Source organism: Cyphomyrmex costatus, unplaced genomic scaffold (genome assembly GCF_001594065.2).
Source record: "Cyphomyrmex costatus isolate MS0001 unplaced genomic scaffold, Ccosl1.0 scaffold1119, whole genome shotgun sequence".
Classification (NCBI taxonomy): domain Eukaryota; kingdom Metazoa; phylum Arthropoda; class Insecta; order Hymenoptera; family Formicidae; genus Cyphomyrmex; species Cyphomyrmex costatus.
The window spans coordinates 1-7,720 of NW_017275085.1; the positions used below are offsets into that span (position 1 = coordinate 1).

At 33.9% G+C, this 7,720-nt stretch overlaps 1 pseudogene; it reads right to left on the bottom strand.

The window, feature by feature from the left end:
- Window positions 1–1,347: 1,347 nt before the first annotated feature.
- LOC108776433 (uncharacterized) lies at window positions 1,348–2,384 on the bottom strand (annotated as a pseudogene).
- Between the last annotated feature and the right edge of the window lie 5,336 nt (window positions 2,385–7,720).

Here is a 7,720-nt window from a genome sequence, read left to right on the forward strand (position 1 = left end):
GACCTGAGATTACGAGCGCATCGCACTCGCGCGTCGAGACACTGTCTCCCGAGAGCGGAACAAAATTTCAAGTAAACGACGATGGCGGCGAGAATCTCTGCGCGCACGCGCGACCAAAAATAATTGGCTCGACTCTGTCCTGCGCAACATAGACTCTTCGCTAGACCTTGTCACCGTGTCGATAGCGTTATCGCGACCTTTTGATCGGGTCGCGCGACCTGAGATTACGAGCGCATCGCACTCGCGCGTCGAGACACTGTCTCCCGAGAGCGGAACAAAATTTTAAGTAAACGACGATGGCGGCGTGCGCGCGCACGCGCGAAAAGCGCGGGAACCTCGCGAAGGGTGAGCCCTAACCTCGCTCCGCCGTCAGCGTCGAGAGCGCGCCCTAACCTCGCTCCGCCCGTCAGCGCGCGTCTTAACCTCGCTCCGCCGTCAGCGTCGAGCGCGACGACAGCGTTCCCGTGGCAACCGACCGGCGCCCCCACCACAGGCGCGTGACCTTGAAAAAACCGCGTTTCGCTTTCTAAATCACACACACAATCAAAGAAGTCACGCACACAAGCATAGAGCAGCCACGCGATTGGCTATCCCCCCCGATGACCGTGTCTGTGGATTTCATACACATCTGATTTGTCTACTTAAGTCGTCCCGTTTGTCTAACGGGTGGTCGCATCTAACTGCACACATTTCTCAACATCAAAACAGTAATGGATCATTCAGCTTATAAAAGCATGATAAAATAAAGTAATTCGTGGTATGAATTAATACTGTCATCGTCGCGGTCGCGCGCCATCGTGGTTTATCTCACACGTGATTGTATCTCGTCACTAACCAGACACGACAGAAACTCGCTCTCGTTCTGCAGATATATATTGTATATATATATATAATCTAGTAAATAATATTCATATATTGAAATGATGTACTAAAATGTTGTTTTTTAATAAGAAAGAAATATTTATAATATTCAAATAAAAATATACCAATGTGTTTTTATTCATTAAAATTAATTTTCTTTACGTTAAAGATAATCGCAGATGATAAATGTGATTGTAAAAAGAAAGATGAAAGAAGAATAGAAAAGAAAAGATCCTTAATCTTTCAAGACTTCTATTTCAGTATTGATATCGCAATTTCCTGATGTAAAAATTCAATCGTGGAGCGCGCAAACAAGTTTAAAAGAGCCACAGACGCGATCTTATCGTAGAAACTCTTTCCTCAGTACATCTATTTATGTACCGAGTGTTCACGGAATTCCAATCTACACTATTCATGGATTTACGAGGGCAAGTCAATAAGTTTTTAGAAAAACATAGTAAAACATATTTTTTTATTGATTCATTTTTATTTTTCAACATAGTCTCCTTTCAGCTCGATACACTTGATCTAACGATTCTCCAATTTTTTCAAGCCGTCCGAATAATATGATTTGTTCAACCCTTCAAAATAAGCCTTTATTTCGGCAATGAACAGCTCTCTGGTGGTGAATCTCTTTCCTCCAAACCATTTCTTCAGATTTGGAAACAGAAAATAGTCGCAGGGGGCTAAATCTGGCGAATATGCTGGATGGGGAAGCAATTCGTAGCGGAATTCGTTGAATTTGGCCATCGGTGCCGGACGTGTGAATCAGTGCATTGTCTCGATGGAAGAGCACTTTCTTCTTCGCCAAATAGGGACGTTTTTTCTTTAAAACGTTGAAATGGTCCAATAAGGCTGCATAGTAATCGCTATTGATCGTTTGCTTCGACGGAAGGTAATCGATATGAATTATACCGCGTGCATCCCAAAAAACTGTGACCATCACCTTTCCGGCCGACTTCACGGTCTTCACTTTCTTCGGAGCTGGTTTACCCGATGAAGTCTATTGTTTTGACTATTCCTTCGTCTCGGGTGTGAAGTAATGGATCCATGTTTCGTCCACAGTAATGAATCGAGCAGAAGTTCATCTGGATTACATTGAAACATCTTCAAACATTGTTTCGAAATCGTCGCGTTTATGGTCCACAGTGAGCAAACGCAGCACTCATCTTGCCGATAGTCTTTTCATACCCAATTATTCCTGCAAAATTGAAATTACTGTGCCATGTGATATGCCTGTGGCCTCAACAAGCTCGCGCACTTTCACTCGCCGATTAGTCAAAAACAATATCGTGGACTTTATCGATGATTTCTGGCGTAGCAGCCTCAATTGGACATCCCGCAGGAGATGCATCACATGTGGATGTATGTCCACGTTTAAATTCATTCACCCAATTGTATACAGTCGCAAACGCTGGTGCAGATGTGCTATGAACATTATCCAACTCGGCTTTGATTTCTTTCGGCGTTAAACCTTTCATATATAGATGTTTGACCACTGCACGAAACTCGTTTTTTTCCATTTTGCAAAAAATACAAAGGTTGTTCGCTTTAATCATCTACATAAATGAAACCTCTCGATGAATTACGCTCAAAATTTGACAGTAATCAGCTTAAAGGTGCTATTTGTCAAAAAGTAATGTAACGTAACCTGCGAGTGTCCTCTGACAGATTTTCTAAGAACTTATGACTTGTCCTCGTATAATTTATTACTCAAACTCGTACGTAACATTAAAGTCACTCCATTTTAATTTCAGATTCAGTCGCTGCATCCTGAACGTCCACGGGTAATGGTTAACGATCTTGGCGCACGATGATAATGGAACTTGAACGACGAAGCTGAAGCTGGCAGCCAGAACGCGGCAGCCAGGAACAAATAGGGTCCAGGGGCACCAAAGATTAAAAATTAATAAATTGCATTAAAAAAACCATTGCAAGCAACATATTTCAGATGGCACAAAATAGGTTAATATGTATAATTTATAATATGTAAAATTTATAATAATCTGAAAGGGGATGACTTTTATTGATAATAATAAAATTAAAAAGCAATCGTATATTTACTATTGAGCAGCTAGACCTTACGCAAAATCGTAACGACTTGGAAAAATTACAAATGTTCTCGAGAATGAGTAAAACGAAAACATGACGATCTGCCCGGGGACGACCCTCATTGTTTATAAAAATAATACATTGTGTAACAAGTGTGTATTAAAAAATATACTCGTAAATCCTAAATAACGCTTGTTATATTTTAAAAAACAACAAAAATATGATATTGTAAAGTCGGTATTATAAACAAGCACAAAATAAGATGTACCCTAACAGCACAAGATATCCTCAGGATTATCCTGAATATATCCAAGAACATCCTGGACATTTTATGGACATACATATTTCCACAGGACGTCCTAAGGACATCATCTTCAGGACACACTTAGGACGTCCTTTGGACATCTTCAGAACAACGTTGGGATAGCCACAGGACGTCCTTGGGATAATCTTAGGACGTACTTGTGGAGCTTTTTTAGGACGTCCTGGGACAATCTCAGAACATCCTCAGAACGTCCTTTGGAAAAGATTTCGGTAAAAGTTTTTTATATACAGAAGTATACATGTAATTTCAATATTTCTTATAATATATACAGAGTGTGGAAAAAGTCGCGGACTCCTTAAATATCTTGAAAAGCATTTCTGAGATGTCAGTTAATATATCATTTTTAACCCTACAATTTCTGTATGAAATATTTTTCTCAGAAATGTTTACTTTTCAAAATATTTAAGGAGTCCGGGACTTTTTCCACACTCTGTATATATATTATAGGATATATTGAAATTACATGTATATTATTTCAAGTAAGTAATTGAGAATGCGAGGTACTAGATTTTTCTGCTCTTATCTATAAAAGTATTCTCGACACAAATGAGAGATATCATGTCAAATGTATTATTGGAAAATAATTGTGAAGGCAAAGACATATCCCATAAACAGAGTGATTCTATATTTTTGGTCAGTAGTTTAATGCAACAGTGGAAATACAACATATTCATTTTCTAATAATGGTAATTTAACATATTTTGTATGAATATTTTCTATCGGCCACATTTGTAAATCACTTAGACCGTATACAGTAAATATCTGTAATAATGATGATGGACATGGAACATGATAAAAATCTTGTTTATGTAAAAATTTATGACCTATAATCACATTTATTTCAAGATCTTTATTATATGCTATGTTCTTAATTAACACAATAGTTCCATCAATTAATGCACAGCAGTTATCACCTATTACATCTATACGTAATGTCATGTTTGTTTTTCTTATTATTTTATATTGTGGATTACAACAACCATGTATTAATGGCCCAAATGAATGTGTAGATTTTAAGTCTACAATAAAATTTTTATTTTCTTCTGTCGGTAGTTTTTCTGTTACCTTATTTTTTTCATATTCTACACACCTTCGAACAATTTGTTGTAATGGTTTATCATATTTTTTCAACAGTTTCTTCAGAGTTTGCAAAAAATTTTCATACTTAAATGCACTAAAATTATCTAATGTACCAAATTTTTTTGCATCCCTTACAAGATGAATAAGACCGTGTACATTATGAGAGATGTTATGAATACCATAAATTAATGCAAATGATTTAACAAAATGTTCTAATAATTCTTGAGAATAATCATATAAATTTTGTAAATGCGTAGAACATAATATTCTAATAGCTACATGTAATGTTATGAAATGATCATATATGTCACTTCGAAGAATATTTTTAAAAGCTACAGGTCCTGTATATAAAAGCAGCTGTCGATATTCTGTAGCTTTCCACAATTTCACCAAATTCAATGATCGAGGCTTTCGTACGAACTCAAATGGTACGTGTATTTTTAATACATTTTCTAAATTTGATGATATAATTTGACATTTTCTATTTTCTAAACGAAATTTTAGATTGCCAAATAGCCACAAGTACAATAATCGTCGCATAACTCCAAGACAAACCAAATGCATGTAATCTAACGGTACATTATTTATTAAATCAAAATTTGGAATTTCTTCAATAATTGATTTTCCAATATGATGATCTTCATCGTTCTTTAATCTAAACTCAAGATCTGTTCTCAATGGAGCATTTATTTGAGGAAAACAAACCTTATTACAACGGAAATCACCTTCTGTTGTACATTTGGTACAGCTTGAATAACCAGTGTGTCCCTTAATTTGTAAAACGAATGCTTTTGCTGGAGCATCACATATTATAGAATTTATACTACATTGAATGTGTTTATCAATAACAATTCCATTATTACATAATAACTTTGTTTCCTCTATAAATTCTTTTAAAAAATCATTCGGATTACAAGGTTTCTGTTTACCATAATATATTCCAATAATAAAAACTTGCTTTGATTCTCCTATGGAACCCAAAATTGGCCATAACTGCTGTTGTGAGGACTTTGATAATGGTAATCCATCAATATTAACAGATATTTTTATATTAGTTACATTTATAGGAGCAGTTAAAAAAAAATTTTCTATTGACTTCAATAAACCAAAGTGATAATATTCTCCCCCAGCACAATTTCTAACATCAGTATTTCTTGGAGTATGCAAAAGTGTCCTGGGATCAGATGGTATGTTAGAATGACATTTATCACATGTATACTGTCTTATACCTTTTAAAAGAGTACGTAGTGATGTTTGCGGAATATTTTCTTTAACTGCCCAAGTAGCAAGAAATGTTTTAAAATCCATTTCTTCATTTTCAACATTATTTTCATTTTCATCATTATTCAGATTTCTCTCATGTTGCTCAAGTAAGCATATAAACTCATTATTTTCTTCTTCTTCTTCTTCTTCTTCTTCACTGCTTGAGATAGGATTCACTTCATTTAAATCATTAATTTCAATATTATTTGATAAGCCTGCATCTCTTTCTATCGTATTTTCAACACAGGAATTATCAATAACTTTAGATGCTGAGGGTAAATGAGATACATTAGATACTGATGTTGTGGCAGATATATTACATGGTATTGATGATACATTTAAAGCTTCATAAATCATGTCAGTTTCTAATTTTCGAATTTTACGTTGTGTTGAAGAACTAATTGTATCAAACGTTTTTTCACGTGACATCTTAATCTTGAATGTTTCGCTGAAAAAATAAATTATAAATAAATAAAGATAATAATAATATTTAATCTTTTAAATTCGATAAGTATAAATTAATTCGCAAAAACTTGAGAGTATATAAAAATAATGTAGTATAACTAAAAAAAATAACTAAAAAAAATACAATAAAATACATATGTCTTATAATTTAACTGTAAAAATGGTAATTAGAAATGGTAGCTATAGATGAGCCTCTTCACCTTGAAATTCAATAAAATTATATTTTCATTCGTTTTTGTACGAAAGAATCTATAACTGTAAAAAAATGCAGACTGTCCGACAAAGCGAGATATTAGGTACGGTCACATTTTCATCTTCTATGGCCATATGCGCAAGCTTCAAGTACTTTTCGCACGAAAACCTATTCTGTATTCGCAGCCATTGGCGCAATAACAGCGCGAGCGCTCACTCAACTGTTTTGAGGCCGCCGAACGCGCCCATTGTTTGTGTGTGTGTACCGGTCACACCAGGCTGCTGCAGTTCGCATCGTATCTTTACAATTAAATTTATAAGGTATGTATTTTATGTATTATTCTATGTATGTATTGTATAAATTGTATTATACATATACATGCATTAATTTTATATTCTTGAATTTTTGCGAAATAATATAACAAATAAAAACATTATATTATTTTATCTTTACTTACATAGGAAAATATTTAAGGTTAAGATACCACGTGCTAAAATCGTGTAGAAAGAAAGTTTTATACACCGTGCGTGCGTGCGTGCGTGCGTGCGTGCGTGCGTGCGTGTGTGTGTGTGTGTGTTGAAAGATAAACATGTGATATTTTTACTGTTGCAATTAGATTTGTTTTTTTTAAATAATACATACAATTTTTTTAATATAGCTTATATTTACAGTTATAATAATAATTTGCTATGGATAAGTATTCTATAGTAGAATTTATTGATGGACTTCAAATGATACCCTCTTCTTGGATAACAGAGGATAAAAAGTATGCATCTTGGCCGACTTTTTCATCAAATGAGAAATTCCGGAAAGCTGTACAAAAATGTATATCAAAAATAGAAAGTTGGCCATTACATGAAATTAAAAAATTTGGGGAACTGCAGGTAAGTAAAACATGTATATTAGAATCAATAAATAGAATAATAAATATATTAAAACAGAATCTCTTACATTTAATTCTATTTTTTATTTTTATCTGATCACTTGATACATAATTTTTAATATTAAAATGACATTAAATAAAACGCGCGCGCGTGTACTTTATAAAAACATTAACATTAACTTGTATATGATACTTTTATTATTAGATCTCAAAGTTAATTGTAATTAAAAAGTATTTCTTATATGAAGAGAAAATTTAAAATATATCTTTATTAATAATTTAATAATACTTTTCTACTTTTTAAATATTATTTTTCTTCAGATACATATGATAAAGGACTTAAAAAATTAAAAAAAGTTGAATTTATATCGGATATCAATTCCGAAAGTGAAGATGACGAAATTGCAAAAAAAATAGAAAATATAGAGCTAAAAATAAACAAAGTAGCGAGTACAGTGTTAGCGAAGAAGAAAATCGTGTTAAAGTGCCAACATATCCGAAGATACCAACAAAAGATAGTTATGTTACACAATCACATGACAAGCCGACGAAAACGTTATATGAAGGTTACTACACAGATATATAACGTAGATATATA